Source organism: Castor canadensis, chromosome 9 (assembly GCF_047511655.1).
Source record: "Castor canadensis chromosome 9, mCasCan1.hap1v2, whole genome shotgun sequence".
Taxonomy (NCBI): Eukaryota; Metazoa; Chordata; class Mammalia; order Rodentia; family Castoridae; genus Castor; species Castor canadensis.
In genome coordinates, this window is record NC_133394.1 from 96,466,245 (window position 1) to 96,486,484 (window position 20,240).

Genomic DNA, 20,240 nt, shown 5'->3' on the forward strand with positions numbered 1-20,240 from the left:
GTAAGAGAGAAAAAACAAGTAACATACAAAGGTAAACCCATCAAAATCACAGCAGACTTCTTAACAGAAACATTAAAAGCAAGAACAACTTGGGGTGAGATCTTCCAGGCACTGAATGAAAATAACTCCAACTGTAGGATACTCTACGCAGCAAAACTATCATTCAAAATAGATGGAGCAATAAAAGTCTTCCATGATAAGCAGAAACTAAAACAATATGTGACCACAAAGCCACCACTACAAAAGATTCTTCAAGGGATTCTGCACACAGAAAGTGAAACCCAACTTAACCATGAAAAGACAGGCAGCACCAAACCACAGGAAAAGAAAAAGCAAGACAGTAGAGAGTAACCTCAACTTAGGTGAACACAATCAAACCTTCAAACAACTAAGACAACTAAATGACAGAAATCACCACATACCTATCAGTACTAACGCTTAATGTTAACGGACTAAATTCACCCATCAAAAGGCACTGCTTGACGAAATGGATTAAAAAGGAAGATCCAACAATTTATTGCTTACAGGAGACTCATCTCACTGACAGAAATAAGCATAGGCTTAGGATGAAAGGCTGGAAGAAGATTTACCAAGCCAATGGCCCCCGTAAACAGGCAGGAATAGCAATACTTATCTCTGACAAAGTAGACTTCAAACTGCATTGATCAAACGAGATAAAGAAGGACATTCCATACTAATAAAAGGGGAAATAGACCAAAAGGAAATAATAATCATCAACCTGTATGCACCCAATGTCAACGCACCCAATTTCATCAAACATACCCTGAAAGACCTAAAAGCATATATAAACGCCAACACAGTGGTTGTGGGAGACTTTAACACCCCATTATCATCAATAGTTAGGTCATCCAAACAAAAAATCAATAAAGAAATCCAAGATCTAAAATATGCAATAGATCAAATGGACCTAGTTGATGTCTACAGAACATTTCATCCAACTTCTACACAATATGCATTCTTCTCAGCAGCCCATGGAACCTTCTCCAAAATAGATCATATCCTAGGGCACAAAGCAAGTCTCAGCAAATATAAGATAATAGAAATTATACCGTGCATACTATCTGATCACAATGCAGTAAAAGTAGAACTCAACAACAAAAGTAAAGACAAAAAACATGCAAACAGCTGGAAACCAAACAACTCATTACTTAATGAAGAATGGATCATCGATGAAATAAAAGAGGAAATTTAAAAGTTCCTAGAAGTCAATGAAAATGAAAACACAACCTACTGGAATCTATGGGACCCAGCTAAGGCAGTCCTGAGAGGAAAGTTTATAGCCATGAGTGCATATATTAAAAAAGACTGAAAGATCACAAATCAATGACCTTATGATACATCTCAAACTCCTAGAAAAACAAGAACAAGCAAATCCCAAAACAAATAGAAGGAGAGAAATAATAAAAATAAGAGCTGAAATCAATGAAATAGAAACCAAAAAAACCACACAAAGAATTAATGAAACAAAAAGTTGGTTCTTTGAAAAAATAAACAAGATCAATAGACCCCTGGAAAACCTGATGAAAATGAGGAGAGACAAAACCCGAATTAGTACAATCAGGAATGCAAAAGGGGAGATAACAACAAACACCATGGAAGTCCAGGAAATCATCAGAAACTACTTCGAGAACCTATGTTCAAATAAATTTGAAAATCTTAAAGAAATGGACAGTTTTCTAGATACATATAATCATCCAAAACTGAACCAAGAGGATATTGATCACCTGAATAGATCTATAACACAAAATGAAATTGAAGGAGCAATTAAGAGTCTCCCCAAAAAGAAAAGTACAGGACCTGATGGATTCTCTGCTGAATTCTATCAGACCTTTAAAGAAGAACTGATACCAACCCTCCTTAAATTGTTCCACAAAATAGAAAGGGAAGGAAAACTGCCAAGCACATTTTATGAAGCCAGTATTACACTTATCCCAAAATCAGGCAAAGACACCTCCAAAAAGAGAACTATAGGACAATGTCCTTAATGAACATTGACACAAAAATCCTCAACAAAATAATGGCAAACCGAATTCAACAACACATTAAAAAGATTATTCACCATGACCAAGTAGGCTTCATCCCAGGGATGCAGGGGTGGTTCAACATACGAAAATCAATAAATGTAATAAACCACATTAACAGAAGCAAAGACAAAAACCACTTGATCATCTCAATAGATGCAGAAAAAGCCTTTGATAAGATCCAACATCATTTCATGATAAAAGCTCTAAGAAAACTAGGAATAGAAGGAAAGTACCTCAACATTATAAAAGCTATATATGACAAACATACAGCCAGCATTATACTTAACAGAGAAAAACTGAAACCATTCCCTCTAACATCAGGAACCAGACAAGGATGCCCACTATCTCCACTCCTATTCAACATAATACTGGAATTCCTAGCCAGAGCAATTAGGCAAGAAGAAGGAATAAAAGGAATACAAACAGGTAAAGAAACAGTCAAAATATCCCTATTTGCAGATGACATGATCCTATACCTTAAAGACCAAAAAAACTCTACTCAGAAGCTTCTAGACATCATCAATAGCTATAGCAAGGTAGCAGGATATAAAATCAACATAGAAAAATCACTAGCATTTCTATACATTAATAATGAACAAATTGAAAAAGAATGTATGAAAACAATTCCATTTACAATAGCCTCAAAAAAAATCAAATACCTAGGTGTAAACCTAATAAAAGGTGTGAAAAACCTCTACAAGGAAAACTATACACTTCTGAAGAAAGAGATTGAGGAAGACTATAGAAAGCAGAGAGATCTCCCATGCTCATGGACTGGTAGAATCAACATAGTAAAAATGTCATACTCCCAAATGCAATCTACATGTTTAATGCAATTCCCATCAAAATTCCAATGACATTCATTAAAGAGATTGAAAAATCTACTGTTAAATTTATATGGAAACACAAGAGGCCATGAATACCCAAGGCAATACTCAGTCAAAAGAACAATGCAGGAGGTATCATGATATCTGACTTCAAATTATATTACAAAGCAATACAATAAAAACAGCATGGTACTGGCACAAAAACAGACATGAAGACCAGTGGAACAGAATAGAGGACCCAGATATGAAGCCAAACAACTATCACCAACTTGTCTTTGACAAAGAAGCTAAAAATATACAATGGAGAAATAGGAGCCTCTTCAACAAAAACTACTGGGAAAACTGGTTAGCAGTCTGCAAAAAACTGAAACTAGATCCATGTATATCACCCTATACCAAGATTAACTCAAAATGGATGAAGGATCTTCATATCAGACCACAAACTCTAAAGTTGATACAGGAAAGAGTAGGAAATACTCTGGAGTTAGTAGGTATAGGTAAGAACTTTCTCAACAAAACCCCAGCAGCACAGCAACTAAGAGATAGCATAGATAAATGGGACCTCATAAAGCTAAAAAGCTTCTGTTCATCAAAAGAAATGGTCTCTAAACTGAAGAGAACACCCACAGAGTGGGAGAAAATATTTGTCAGCTACACATCAGACAAAGGACTGATAACCAGAATATATAGGGGACTTAAAAACCTAAATTCTCCCAAAACTAATGAACTAATAAAGAAATGGGCAAGTGAACTAAACAGAACTTTCTCAAAAGAAGAAATTCAAATGGCCAAAAAACACATGAAAAAATGTTCACCATCTCTAGCAATAAAGGAAATGCAAATTAAAACCACACTAAGATTCCACATCACCCTTGTTAGAATAGCCATCATTAGCAACACCATGAACAACAGGTGTTGGTGAGGATGCGGAGAAAAAGGAACCCTCTTACACTGTTGATGGGATTGTAAACTAGTACAACCACTCTGGAAAAAAATTTGGAGGCTACTTAAAAATCTAGACATTGATCTACCATTTTATCCAGCAATACCACTCTTGGGGATATACCCAAAAGACTGTGACACAGGTTACTCCAGGGGAACCTGCACACCCATGTTTATTGTGGCACTATTCACAATAGCCAAGTTATGGAAACAGCCAAGATGCCTCACCACTGACAAATGGATTAAGAAAATGTGGTATCTATACACAATGGAATTTTATGCAGCCATGAGGAAGAACGAAATGTTATCATTCGCTGGTAAATGGATGGAATTGGAGAACATCATTCTGAGTGAGGTTAGCCTGGCCCAAAAGACCAAAAATCATATGTTCTCCCTCATATGCAGACATTAGATCAAGGGCAAACACAACATGGGGATTGGACTTTGGGCACATGATAAAAGCAAGAGCACACAAGGGAGGGGTGAGGATAGGTAAGACACCTAACAAATTAGCTAGCATTTGTTGCCCTTAACGCAGAGAAACTAAAGCAGATACCTTAAAAGCAACTGAGGCCAATAGGAAAAGGGGACCAGGAACTAGAGAAAAGGTGAGATCAAAAAGAATTAACCTAGAAGGTAACACACACGCACACGAAATTAATGTGAGTCAACTCCTTGTATAGCTATCCTTATGTCAACCAGCAAAAAACCCTTGTTCCTTCCTATTATTGCTTATACACTCTCTTCAACAAGATTAGAAATAAGGGCAAAATAGTTTCTGCTGGGTATTGAGGAGGTGGGGGGGAGAGGGAGGGGGCAGAACGGGTAGTAAGGGATGGGGTGGGAGCAGGGAGGAGAAATGACCCAAGCCTTGTATGCACATATGAATTAAAAAAAAAAAGATCATGCACCACAATTAGGCTGGTTACATTCCAGAGATGCACATATGGTTCAACATATGCAAATCCATAAATGTAACATATAAACAGAAGCAAAGATAAAAATCACATGATCATATGAGATGAAGAAAAATCTCTTGGCAAAATTCAACATACTTTTGTGATAAAAGCTCTGAAGAAACTAGAAATAGAAGGAATGTACCTCAACTTAATAAAGGCTGTATATGAGAAACCAATAGCCAACATCATATTTAATGAGGAAAACCTGAAACCATTTCCTCTAAAGTCAAGAGTGAGAGAGACAGGATGTCTACTCTTCCTACTCATATTAGATATAATTTATACTGTTAGAGCAGTAAGATAGAAGAAAGACATGAAAGGAATTCAAATAGAGAAGGAATAAATCAAAGTATCCATATTTGCAGATGATATAATATTATTCCTGAAAGACCCTAAAATCTCCATCATAAAACTGTTAGACATCCTAAGAACTTTCATCAAAGTAGAAGGATAAAAAATCAATATACAAAATCAGTAGCTCTTCTGTGAGATAACAATGCACAAACTGAGAATTTATAAAAACAATCCCACTTATAATAGCCAAAAAAATAAAATACCTAGGAATAAATTTAATGATGGAAGTGAAAGGCCTCTACAATGAGAACTATAAATCACTGAAGAAATTGAAGAAATAATCAGAAGATGGAAGGATCTCTTATGTTCATGGATTAGGAGAATCAATATTATGACAATGGCTGTCACAAGACTTAAGAGACAGCCCACAGAATCGTAGAAAATCTTTGCCAGCTATATATCTAACAGGGGAATAATAGCCAAAATTTATAGGGAACTTGAAAAAGTAAATTCTGAAAGAATCAATGACCCAATAAAGAAATGGACAAATGAACTGAACAGAAATTTTTCAAAGAAAGAAGTTCAAATGGCCATTAAATACATGGAAGAAATGCTCTACACCTCTGGCCATAAAGAAAATGCAAATCAAAACCACATTAACATTTTACCACACTCCAGTCAGAATGGGTGTCATCAAGAACATAATAACAATGTTGGTGAGAATTCAGGAGGAAAAGGAACTCTTATGTGCTGTTGGTGGGAACGTAAATTAGGACAACCACTATGGAAAACAGTATGTATGTTCCTCAAAAACTAAAAACAGAATTGTCATGTGATCCAGTAATAACACTACTGGGCATATATCTGAAGTAATGTAAGGAAGGATACAATAAAGACCCTTGTGCTTCCATATTTACTGTAGCCCTGTTCACAATAGCTAAGCTATGGAAATAGCCCAGATATCTTGCAACTGATGAATGGATTAAGAAAATGTATATGTATACACATACATACAAGGGAGAATGAACTTATGTTATTTGCCAGTAAATGAGTGGAACAGAAAATCATCATGTTAAGGGAGGTAAGCAAAGTTCAAAAAGACAATGGTCACATGTTTTCTATAATATATGGAAGACAGTTACAAATGATAAATGTATACACAAATACAAATATGACTATTCTCATATATATGCTCATATATGGGGAGAGAGAGGGATAAATGTATACACAAATACAAATATGACTATTCTCATATATATGATCATATATGGGGAGAGAGAGGGAAGGAAGGAGGAGAGAGAGAGAGAGAGTGAGAGAGAGAGAGAGAGATGGAGAGAGAGAGGAGAGAGAACATGTTTCCATTAGTGGGATGGTTTGAGGAGGCTAGGGAGAGGAGAGGAAGGAGGGAGAGGAACAGAGACTAATATACTATGAATAATATTGAAATATATTCACTTGTGTGAAGGAAGAAGCACAAGGAAAAAAACTGTTGAATAATAGGGTGAAGGGGTTAAGGATAAGGAAGAGTAATAGAGAGGGTTAGATTGATTAAAGTCCAATATATTAACAGGTTAAATACTATACAAAACCACTTTGAAGAGTAAACATATATGTAAACAATGAAGAATAAGAATGTAAAATTGGTCCTTTTAAAGGGAGGGTGTTAGTGGAAGAAGGAGGGCTAGTGGAGAATATAAATGAGGGTGAATAATGTCAATAATCTTACATACTTGCATGAAGATAGAACATTAAAACCTGTCAAAATCATTTTAAGCAGGAGGGGGAGAAAGGAGAATGAGGGTGGGAATGAACCTAACTTAGGTGCATTGTAAGCATATAAGGAAATGTCATAATGAATTCCCCTGCACAACTAATATATGCTAATAAAAATGTTTTTAAAATAAGTAAAAGTATAAGGTTCATTTTGAAGTCCTATGGATATATAGGTATGCATTGTTACAAGATTCTTCAGATGAAAATTACAGGAAATAAGTGGCGATCCAAGACAGTGGATAGAAGGAATCAGAATTCCTGAGCTCCATGATTTAAAAAACCACTTGGAGTATGGTAGCTACATTTGGATAATTCTGATTCTTTTTAGCTAATTAAATAACTGCCAACACATAAGGTGCACATAAAATTCAAGGACTGACCCTTAAAACCACTTTTAGTTGCACCTAACAGCCAGAGAAATCTAGCATGGCAAAGCCCCTAGGGCATGTCTGTCTTGGGAAAAGCCTTTGGTTGTTTCTCTTATTTATTTATTTGCAAAAAGCAGAAGACAGAGGATCCAATAGAAATGAACTCTGTGATGTGATGGATCCCTAACCTGTGAAAAGCCTACATATGCCCCACCAGCCTGGATCCGGTCCCAGTGAGCTTCTGCCTTGGGAAAAGTTGCCTGCCATTTCTCCCCACTGGCCTGGTTCCAAATCTGCCTTTGTGAATCTGCAAATGAAACAGATGAGTGCTGCACACCACATGCCTTCCTGGGAACGTAACCCAGCAGAGTTCATGGGCAGATTGCACTCCTGCCCAAACAAAACTGAACAACATAGACAGTGAATATAATTCATCACTGTCAGCAGGGGCAGAGGGAAATGCTGAACCAACCTCAAAGAGTGAGGGTGGGGTGAGAAGCCAACCTTCCAGGGCAGGGTCATGGTGGATCACTGAGCTAATTTCATGGGACTGTGGGTAGTACACAAAACTGAATTGCCACACCTTGTTGAGGGAGGAGCTGACCAGCCAGAGTTGCAGCTATGGAGCAAGCCAGCTCCTGCCTGGCAAAAACAGCAACATATCTTAACATGTTGGGCAATCTGGTCATGAGCAATCACAGACCTTAATTGCAAAGTGCCTTGTGGGCAAAAGGAATCAATTACTGCTCACAGGCCAGCCTTCTGGTGAGCCACTTCAGAGCTCCCACTTGCACCAGACAGCCCATCAGACTAAGGAAAACAGGATTAAAATGAACCATAGCTGACACCCCACTAACCTGTTGGACACACAGCCCAGAATACCAATCTTGAGAAGAGACTGTGACACAGAAACTCCCAGTCATAAGAGCCAGTACCTGGATTTGATGCCAAAAGAATGTTGTTGTTGATTTTTTATTTTATTCATTTTTATTTTATTTTTTTCTTAGTTTTCTCCTTTTTTATTCAGTATTTTTAATTTTATTATTACTATTTTCTTATCTCTATTCTTACTCCCTTCACTTTCCCTCCTTTCTGCCCCCACTTTTAATGTCACCTTTTCAAATTACTCAAATATCTATCTCTTTCCAAATAACCATTACCCCCACCCCCTCACCCCAATTCCCACTGTTTATAGCTATTAACAAGGGGTTCTGTATATAAAATGTAAACAACTAGTCTGGAATTGAACTTGTGAATTTGTTATTGCTAATTTACACTTCCAGATCAGGAAGAGAAATAGTACATCAACCAAGCTAATGACTAAGTCATAACACAGTAATTAAGTCAAGAGAAAGATAACAGGTGAATAAAGCCCCCAACTAGTCAATCAATAACATAGGAACACAGAACAAAATAGAAGCATTGAGAGAAGAAGACAAGGAAATTCCACCTCTCAAAAGACCAACAATTCAAAAGAGGATTTAGCAGGAAATGAAGAAAATGAATACCCAGTTCTTGACTCAACAAAATGCCCTGATAAATATGACCAATGAGCTCAATGACATCCATTAAAAAAAAACCTCTCAAAGAGGAAATCATTAATTAGCTCATTGAGATACTCATGGAGAAGCTATAAGAGATGGTTAAACAGAACATACAGGATAAACTCAAACAACATCAAGACATCACAAATAAAAGCTAGAGAAGACACAGAAACAACTAAATGAGCTCAGAGAGGACTTTAACAAACTCCAAAGTGAAACAAAAGAAACTATAAAAAAAAGAGATGTGTAAACAAAAGAAGACAGCACAAGATATGAAAGAGTTTAATAAAGATATGGAAAACATCAGAAAAAAGAAACGAACAGAAATTCTGGAAATAAAAAATTATTTAAATCAAATAAAAAATACAGTGGAAAGTCACTACAACAAAGGGAAGACAGAATCTCAGGGCTTGATGACAAAATGGATATTAAAGTAAAAAACAGAAGAAGTCTTAGTCAAAAGACTCAAGAGCTGCAAAAGGAATACTCAAGAACTCAGTGACTCCATCAAAAATCAAACCTGCGAATCATGGGCATCGAAGGAGAAGAGGTGAAAGCCAAAGGAATATGTAACATATTCAACAAAACAAGAACAGAATATTTCCAAAGTCTTGAGAAAGAGTTAGTTGCCCATTCAGGTATTGGAAGCCTCTAGGTCACCAAACAAACTTGACCAGAATTGAACCTCTCCATGGCATATTATTGTAAACAACTAGCACAGAGAACAGAGAAAGAATATTGAAGGCTGTAAGAGAAAAAAAAAATAACATATAAAGATAAAACCATCAAAATAACAGATTTCTCAACAGAAACCTTAAAAGCAAGAGGGCATGTAGTAAGGCATTTTGGGCACTGAATGAAAATAACTTCAACCCTAGAATACTTTGCCCAGCAAAACAATCATTCAAAATTGACAGAGGAATAAAAGTCTTCCATGATAAACAGAAACTTAACTATATAAGATCACCAAGCCACCACTACAGAAGATTCTCCAAGGAATTCTGCATGCAGAAGATGAAAGCAAGCAAAACCATGAGAGGACAGGGAGTACCAAACCACAGGAGAAGAAAAGACAAGTAATCAGAGAGTAGCATTGATTCAACTGCACAAACTCAAATCCCTTATACAACAAAAAGAACTAAATGAAAGAAATCATCACATACCTCTCAATATTAACACTAAATGGCAATAGACTCAACTCCCCCATCAAAAGACACTGTTTGACAAACTGGATTAAAAAGGAAATCCAACAATCTGTTGTTTACAAGAGACCCACCTTATAGACAAAAATAAATACTGGCTTAGGGTGAAAGGCTAGAAGAAGATTTACCAAGCTAATGGCCCCCAAAAACAGGCAGGAGTAGTAATATTTATATAAGATAAAGTGGACTTCAAATTTAAATTAGTCAAAAGAGACAAAGAAGGTCACTTAATACTAATAAAAGGAACAATACATCAAGGGAAATAACAATTATCAACTAATATGCACCCAATGTCAGTGCATCCAATTTTATTAAATATGTACTAAAGGACTTAAAATCACATATAGATACCAACACAGAGATTGTGGGAGACTTTAATACCCCTCTAAAATAAATAGATAGGTCATCCAGACCAAAAAAAATCAACAAGAAATTTTTAGAACTAAATGACACCATAGATCTAATGGAATTGACAGATGTCTGCAGAGTATTCCATCCTGTAACAGCACAATAAACATTCTCAGCAGCCTATGGAACTTTCTCCCAAATAGACCATACCTTAGGGCACAAAACACATCTCAACAAATATAAGAAAATTGAGGCAACCCCCTGCATTCTATCTGATCACAAGGCAATAAAATTAGAACTGAACAACAAAAGAAGCAGCAGAAAATACACAAACAAGTGGAGACTGAACAGCATATTGCTCAATGATCAGTGGGTCATAGAAGAGATAAGGGAGGAAATAAAAAAATTCCTGGAATTTAATGAAAATGAAGACACAACCTTTCAGAACCTATGGAGCACAGCAAAAACAGTCCTAAGAGAAAAGTTTATAGCCATGAATGCATATATTAAAAACACAGAAAGATCTCAGACAACATACTTCTACATCTCAAACTCCTAGAAAATAAGAACAAGCTAAATCCAAAATAAGCAGAAAGAGAAAAACAATTTTTAAAAGAGTCAAAATTAATGGAATAGAGATCAAAAATCATACAACATTCCTTAAACTTTTTCATGAAATAGAAAGGGAAGGAACACTGCCTAACTCATTTTATGAAGCCAGTATTACATTCATCCCAAAACTGGACAAGGACACATCCAAAAAAAGGGAACTACAGGCCAATCTCCTTAATGATAATGGATGCAAAAATCCTCAAGAAAATAACAGCAAACTGAATCCAACAACATATCAGAAAGATCATACACCATAACCAAGTCTGCTTCATCCCAAGGATGCAGGGATGGTTCAACATTCACACACCACTAAATGTAATATAGCACATCAACAGAAGCAAAGACAAAAACCACTTGATCATCTCAATAGATGCAGAAAAAGTCTTTGATAAAATTCAACACCATTTCTTGATAAAAACTCTGATGAAACTAGGAATAGAAGGAATGTACCTCAACATAATAAAGACTATATATGACAACCAATAGCCAACATCATACTTAATGGGGAAAAACTGAACCATTTCCCTTAAAGTCAGGAAATGAAACAAGGGTGCCTACTCTCTGCACTCCTATTCAACATAGTCTTGGAATTCCTAGCCAGAGCAATAAGGCAGGAAGAAGAAATAAAAAGGGTACCATAAAAAGTTTCAGCAAAGTAGCAGGATACAAAATCAACTTAGAAAAATCAGTAGCCTTTCTATATATCACCAATGAACAGATTGAGAAAGAATATAGGAAAACAATTCCTTTTATAATTGCCTCAAAAAAAATCAAATACCTAGTAATAAACTTAACAAAGGATGTAAATGACTTCTACAAGGAGAACTACAAACCACTGAGGAAAGAAATCAAAGAAGACTACAGAAGATGGAAAGATCTCCCATGTTCATGGATTGGTAGAATCAACATAGTAAAAATGGCTATACTACCAAAAGCAATCTATGTGTCCAACTCAATTCCCATCAAAACACCAATGTCATTCATCACAGAGATTGGAAAATCAATCCTAAAGCTCATCTGGAAGCACAAATGACTGTGAATAGCCTAGGCTATTCTGAGCAAAAAGACCAATGCTGGAGGTATTACAATACCTGACTTTAACCAATACTACAGAGCCATAGCAATAAAAACTGCATGGTACTATGGAACAGAATAGAAGACCTGGATATGAATCCATGCAGCTGTGCCCACCTAATTTTTGACAAAGGTGCCAAAAACATATGATAGAGAAAATGTTGCTGGGAAAATTTTCTGCCTGCAGAAAACCGAAACTAGATCTATGTTTATCACCCTGTACTAGTATCAACTCAAAGGGAATTAAAGATCTTAATGTAAGACCTCAGATTTTGAAGCTAGGACAGGAAGGAACAGGGAATACACTGGAGGCAATAGGCATAGGCAGTGTCTTCCTCAGTAGAACTCAAGTGACTCAGTGACTAAGAGAAAGGATGGACGAATGGGACTTCATCAAATTAAAAAGCTTCTGCAGAACAAAAATGGTCTACAAATTGTAGAGGCCACCCACAGAATGGGAGAAATCTTTGCCAGCTATTCATCTGACAAGGGGTTGATAACCAGAATATATGAGGAGCCCAAAAATCTCCCAAAAAAGCAATGACCCAATAAAGAAATGGGCAAATGAACTGAACAGAGTATTTTCAAATGAATAAGTCCAAATGGCTAAAAAACACATGAAAAAATGCTCACCATCCCTGGCCATAAAAGAAATGAAAATCAAAACCACATTAAAATTCTACCTTACTCCTGTTAGAATAGCCATCATCAAGAACATAAATGACAACAAATGTTGGCGAGGATGTGGGGAAAAAGGAACACCCTACACATTGCTGGTGGGAATGTAAGCTACTCCTACCACTATGGGAAACAGTATGGAGGCTCCTAAAATACTAAAAATAGACCACCTACGATAACTATCCAGTAATAGCACTCCTAGGGATATACACGATGGATTGTGAGTCAGCTTACAACAAAAGCACCTGGATACCCATCTTTATTGCAGCGTTATTCACAGTAGTCAAACTATGGAAACAGCCTCTTAGATGCCCCACTACCAAAGAATGGATTAAGAAAATGTGATATTTTTATACAATGGAATTTTTCTCAGCCACAAAGAATGAAATTTTGAAATTTGCAGGTAAATGGATGGAACTGGACATCATCTTAAGTGAAGTTCACCAGGTTCAGAAGGCCTAGAGCTGAATGCTCACTCTCATTTGTGGAATAAAGACTGAAATAAACTGACTGAAACTACCATAAGCAAGGGATTAGGGTAGAATGAAGAAAAGTAGAGGGGATAAATAAATTGGGGTTATAGTACATACATACATGTAAATATCACAAGGAAACTCCTTGTGTAGCTACCTTTATCTCAAGCTAAAATGTCATGTTATTTTACCTTTTCTCTTTTTTCTCCTACAAAATCAGAGAACAGGAGGGTGGACAAGTCCTGCTAATGGGGGAAGGCTGACACTAGTGGGAGGGGAGAGGTTTTGGGGAAAGGGGGTAAGGGGGTGAATACGGTGCAATAAAATGTGTACATATGTAGGTAAATGCAAAATTGATACCTGTTGAAATGACTCCAGGAATCGGGGGATGGGGGATGAAGGAGAATGGTTGAGGAGGTGAGTTTCATGGATGATATATTTGATACATTGTAAGAACCTGTGTAAATGCTACAAAGTACCCCTACCCATTACAATAATAAAGGGGAAAAAAAAGAAAATGCTATCTAAAAACATAGGAAATAATTTAAAGAAAGAAATGAGGGTGCTTTTCTAAAAATAAGTACACTGAGTTGTCTTATAAAAACTAATTTAGAGATGCCAAGGGACCTCAAGAATGGTATGCAAAAGAAAAGAAATTAGAATCAAAATCTGCTTCTTTTTGCTGCTTGCTGGGCATGTGATGCATTCATTTTCTGTTATCAGTCCTCATGCTCACTCTGTTTTCTCTGCTATATTATGCTTTGCTACATTATGCTCAAGAAGAGGAGATTATGGCCATTTCTCATTGTTTACATTATTCTCTCCTTTCATTAATTTATCCACCTTGAGTAATTATCCAAGGCTAGTCTCAATCATATCCAGGAATGCAAAGGTCTAGGTACACATATGGTTGTTGGTGGCTACATCTATGCTGAGTTTAAGAAATATGGGCATGAACTAGAAATATGGATCCTTCAAAAGATTCTCTAAGCTTCCAATGAGGCATCATAGTATTTTTATTTCAAAGCACCTAACAATTCCTAGTCCCAAAATAGTATTGGTAATAACAGAAGAAAAATAATAAAATTGGATAAATAATTACACAATCCAGTAATCATTGAAAACAATATACCAAATTGCTTATCTTTCATTACTGTGTACACCAAGTACATAGTACTTCCATTACTGTGTACATTATACACCAAGTACATGGCTGCATTCTATCCTTAGGTGTTTGTGGTGCCAATATCAATAAACTGAAATTTTAGGAGCACAAAGTTCTGTAACTTTAGGCTCATGAAAAAAAACTTGACATAATAAATTATGAACATGCAAAAGAAGAAATTTTAGAATACTAGCGAGCTCCTAGCTTTTATAATTAGCTATTTTCAGACATTTAAGAATTGCAACACTTCTCTTTTTAAAAAATCTCATTATTAGCCCATATTTGCTTCACATTAAAAAAAATCTCAAACAGAGCCTCTACTTAAAGAAACCTATGCTGTTTATTGTTTTAATACTTGACACAAAGTGTTTTGCTATGCATATTACTTGCCATTATTTAAAATTCGGCATTTTGTGAGATTTACCCACATGAATTCTTACATGTGAGTTTATTCTCACATATAGTTCATTCACTTCAGCTGATATTCAAGTACATCATGTGATGTGAAGACATATGTGTTCATCTGTTCACATTGGTAGGACTTGGATATTCATGCTTTCAACATAAACCACACTTAGTGTCCAAGTTTCTCAATTACTCCTATTCATTTGAATAACTCATAGCATAGGATTTCTATCATCCACGAATTATATAGTAAAGCCCCTTGGCTTTGTCACATATTTGAGAACCATGTCTTCAATATTGGTTTCTGTAAGTAGTTTAAACTATGATGAATCATGTAATTTACTCAGACATATTTGGAAATATATAGAATCAGGGTGTTATAAATCTGTGGTGGGGCAGGGAGCACATGTATTTTAATGAAAAGTTTGTTGGATAAATAACAACAGCAATATTTGTCATTACATGTAGATATCAATAATAAAAATACTTTGAAGACTTACAGGAAAACAACCACGTGATCATTAATCTACTCAGTCTACACAGAAAATAAGAAAATGCAGTAAAAGGAAGCATTGCAACTTGTCATAGGGTTAGTCTGAGATGAATAGAACTAGAGTTCAGGGGTTGTTACATGACCTGTGGTCCTTCTCTCATCACCTGGATTATTATTAAATCTCTTATGTATGCCTTGACTAGATATCCATCTGTAGTATCATGAAGCTCAATTATGTTCACAATGCCATTTTTGAGATCTATCTATCTATCTTTGTAAAATTGCTTTATGTACAAGCATTATTGAGGATTTGAACTAACTGATTTGGATTTATATACAGCTTTTAGAATGACAGACTTAAGAGAGGAAGGAAATCCCAGTCCATTCTTTCCCTCTCCTATTTCTGGAAGGACATCCCAGTGAAAGAAACAAGGTAGCCAATCAAATCATCCTGCAAACATGCTAACAGAAGACCTCTGGAAAAGCAATCTAAAGATAATTGCCAGCAGGAGAATCATTCCATGGAATTGTTCTAGCATGATGCACTTGGGTTGACTGGAATTGCTTACTGTGAACAAACTTGGAGCCTACAGATTTATGGGGCATGGCATGTCACCTAGGTTTTGAAACTGATTGCATATAAGTGGAGATTCTATGTGACCCATGTAGCTCTTCTATGTGAGCAGTTTAACTACAAATGCTGTTTAGAGAACTCACAGTCTAATCTGAGTCAGAGTGATAGCAAGAAAAGACAGGGGAGTTGCATTAGAAATCCTGCACTTCTCTATGCTCCACTTGTGTTTACAATTATTATATCTTTGAAATAATCTCTACTTCTTGATTCTGGACAAGTTTTCTATCTGTGTGTGTTTGGCTAAATGATCTGCTTTTCTGGGTTAGATCAGATTGGCACTGGGCAAGATTTTCTTTTTGACCTGCAGATCACAATAGGTTTGTTTGAGTATAAACAAAGGATGTAAGGGCAAGATGAGAACTTGATGCCAACATGGCTGTCTACAGATCATTGGAATAAAGGGGATAAGTGTCAGATGGTGCATTTGGAGGAAATAGACTCAGATCTAGGTGAGATACCTAAGTAGGCAGAAAGGAAATTAGTAAAAATTTTGCCAGTAGACTTTATTAAAGCTAACCATCTAAAAGATGTGGCAGTTGAAACAAAATAAGTAGTACTGCTTTTTCTCTGTTATTAGAACATCTTAATGGTATTCTTATGGCAACCAGGAAAGGTTATATTTACTCTCAAAGTAACTCAACTGATTCATCAAAATCAAAGCTGATAGGAGGAGATATGAACTATAATATCCCAAGAATATTCTGTTAAGGAGTAAGAGTACAGAGAAATAGCAGCAGCCACTTGGAAAATCATTACTGGCACATCATAATGTTAGACAGAGTAGAACTGAAGGAATTATGGTTGCTGACTGATATCTAAGTAGCTGAGAATTTTTGTGAGCAGACATCTCCAGATGATAAGAAAACTGACATTTTAAAGTTGATGAAGGTAGGCACTGGCCAACTTACCATGAAAAAGGTAACTGACCCACATCCTTCCCCACTCAGAAACTGAATGCACCTTCTGAAGTCGCAGTGGTTTGTGTGTTGGGGAAATAAAATTTTTTTTAAATGCCCTGCTGTGGAGACCATATTCTCAGTCATGCAGGTGCAACCTTGGAGGGAGGTGGGAATAGCTCTGGGAACATGGTCTTGGGACTTGCACAACCTTGAAGGTGAAACCATGGAAACTTAACCTTGGGCCATCAGGCCCCGGCTGGAAGCCAAAATACACTAATGTAACAGGGTATGTGTTTATGAGCACAGGCTGCTGTGTAACTGGTTTTGAGAGTTCTAAGAGGCAGGGATGGCAGGTTCCCCAGACTCTCCTTCCCTCCTGCAGTCTGCTGTGTTGTTCCTTGGAATAAAGCTACCTGAATGCAACGCCTCCTGTCCCATGTGCATTCTTTCACTTTTCCACCAGACCCACTCTGGAACCATTGGCTTGACACCTGCCAACACAGGAAAGATTTTTTCCACACACATAGAAGAGAAAGAAAGTAGTTTTATTATGCATTCATTCTAGCATTAAGCTAGAATATGATGTATATTGCAAGTAATTCACCAAAAAGATTGCAAGGACAGAAATCATCTTTTTATATAGCCAAGTATATACAACCCATTATAAACAAAATGACTCAAGATAAATGATGACTATGAAAAGAAGCATTAAATAAATCAGTTACGTTATTCAAGATTTGAAATCACTGAAGTTGGAGAGGTTATTGTCAGTGTCTACTGTTCAAAAGCCTCTTCAGAGTGTAATGACTGAACCAGAGATTATTCGAACTCTTACACAATTGCTTAGTCAGAGGTTTCGTTCTCTCTGCAAACTGTGCAGTCCTCTGTCTCCTCTTCTCTATCAGTTCGCCAAAGTTCATGGGTTATTTTATCTGCAAAAGGAGCTGACTGAGATGGTAACACTCTGTGGCCCACAACTGACAGACAGTTGTCCTAAATATTTTACCTCAGTTGAGCAACACTTCAGATTGTCTAAGCCTTATGTCCTCATGAAACAAAGAACTGTGATAAAGTCATGTATCAATTTTACAATGTGCCTGAGTTTCTGAGGCTACCAGCAATTGCTCTGTGTTTTGAATAATTATAGTTCCCTCTCGTGAGAGAAATTTCTCAACTTTTTTTAATGGCTAGGAAAAAACTAGGAGAGTCCTAAAATCCTCAAATAATACTTTGACATTGGTATCCTTCATAAGCAAAAGAGAGAGAGAGAGAGAGAGAGAAAAGAAAGGAAGAAGAAGAAGAAGAATCTTTGCTGCCATTCCCCTTTTCTTTCAGAAGCCCCATAGTAACCAGATTGAGTATGTCTTTCTCAAAGAGCTCTACAGCTAGTCCATCCAGAGTATAAAATATGGTAGCGTTTAAGTTGCACAGTGGTCTCTCTCCCCAGATTTACAGAAGAATTAGAAGGCAAGAACACATGCTCTAACTAGGTGTGGTGGTGCACCTCTGTAATCCTAGCACTTGGAAGGCTGTGGCAAGAGTATTGTGAGATGTAGGTCAGCCTAGGCTATATAGCAAGACCCTGTGTCTGACCCCTGCCCCAAAAAAACAAACAAAAAAACCCCACACATTCTTTAAGAAGAGGACTTATCTGTATAGGAACCATGGGAGAAAAGAAGTAAAACCTGATCCATATTCCAACCAACTGTGTTAATCTACTACCAAATGAAAAGCAAGACATTTCCAAGGAAATTGCAGAATAAGTAGAAGTATCTCTTACAAAAGGCAAGGATAGATTAGCCTGAGCAAAGTTACATCATTCACCCATTAATACACCTGAGATTCCCTCAACAAGTCAATTTGGAGCCATTTGCAAATCATTCCTAACTGGGGGGTTTGTTTTCTTGGGCACTCATGATTCATCTTTTCCTTGCAGTTTACACATCCTCCAGAGTTTCTTTCTATAATTCCTCTCTCCATGTCCTGGCTTTTCGTAATAACATCGTCTCATTTTTTTCCCTTTACAGGTTGTCTGGAATAAATAGTTCTAATTGAATTGCTAACCCAGTTGCTCTCTCATTGCTTCTTTCATCTTTGTCATTTGCCCTTTCCGACTTGAGTTAAGAATCTGTCTATACAACTACCACCTTTGTCCTAACTTTGATTGGCCACGTGGGTAGGACCAGAGAACAATTCCATCTGCTCTTGGTTCATATCAACACATGTCAGAAAGTCTCAGCAAAGAAACAATGGAAATCAAGGGAGCACTCACCCATGCTCTGGACACACTGCTGCAACTTCTGGCTTGTCCAAGGTGGAAAGGCTTGAAGTATGGCTGGTAGCAACCCCTCTTGATTGGTTTATAATACCTTAGATCTTCCATAGTTGCAGGAGGTGGCACATAGTCAGCTTCCCTTGGCCACCATACCTCTGATGTAGTGATCTTCCCACCCCAACGTGCTTATTCCATCAAAGGAGCAAAGTCTATTGGTTGCACAATCCATGCCTTCCATTTGCAGACTTCCATGTAGGAGACAGTGTGCAACCCCATGTGTGGGGCTATAAGCTGAAAATATGCTGCAAAGAATTTACACAAACTTCTAGAACACAGGGAAAAGAACTTTTTAGATAAGTGACAGCAGATGGTGAGAAAGACAACAAGTGAATTGCTCTGGAATCCTGAGTAGCTTCAGGCTTTCTGTTGACCCCATTAGAAAGGGCTGGCTGTTCTCCCACAGAGATAAAATGTATGTCCACGTAGCACTTTGGTTTCTCTTCCCAGTTTGACATTCATCAGCTTAACACATTACTTGTTTGCCTTTCTCCAAGAGACTAATGCAGTTACTCTTTGTCCTGTTGCCTTCCTTTGGGAGCAGTTTTCTATTTAAGACCTCAATTCTTTCAAATCAGTTCTTCCTATTGAGTCTATTTTCTTGCTGCATGATATATGGATGAGAAGGGAGTCTTGGAGAGTGAAACTAGGTTAAGATATGAAGCTGACTCAGGGCAAGGCCATGACAATGGCCATGACATGCCATGATTTGTTAATAATTGAAGAGGTTGTGCCTTCCTCCTCCTTTGCAGGAAAATCCACTAGTGAAGGGAAGCATCATTCAATGTATTATCATCTTCCTTGTCTTGGAGTCAGCCTGAGTCAGGGAAGGATAAAGAAGTGCAGGGATCAGGGATAGTAAAGAAATTAGGAGGTTCTGTGAAAGAGGGAATTCTCGCTTTTCCTCTTCCATTTTCTCCTCAATGCTTTTTTTCTAGCTCACCAATTATTTCACATTTTTTTCTTAGACCAATATTTATCCCATAAATAACCTGGAACTCACTTGTGTGAAATAAGACCCTAAGACCCCAGTACATGCATTAATTTATCTAAATCAAAAGAAACATCCTGCTGGGTGCTGGTGGCTCACACCTGTAATTGTAGCTACTCAGGAGGCAGAAATCAGGAGGATAATAGTTTGAAGCCAGCCCAGGCAAATAGTTCACAAGATCC

At 37.0% G+C, this 20,240-nt stretch overlaps 1 long non-coding RNA gene across 1 annotated transcript in view; it reads right to left on the reverse strand.

Moving 5' to 3' along the window:
- Positions 1 to 19,847, reverse strand: part of LOC141410956 (uncharacterized) — a 104,274-nt gene extending 84,427 nt beyond the window's left edge. Inside the window, exon 1 of the long non-coding RNA XR_012435783.1 lies at positions 19,008 to 19,847. This is a non-coding gene — a long non-coding RNA (uncharacterized lncRNA). The remainder of the gene's footprint in view (positions 1 to 19,007) is intronic.
- Between the last annotated feature and the right edge of the window lie 393 nt (positions 19,848 to 20,240).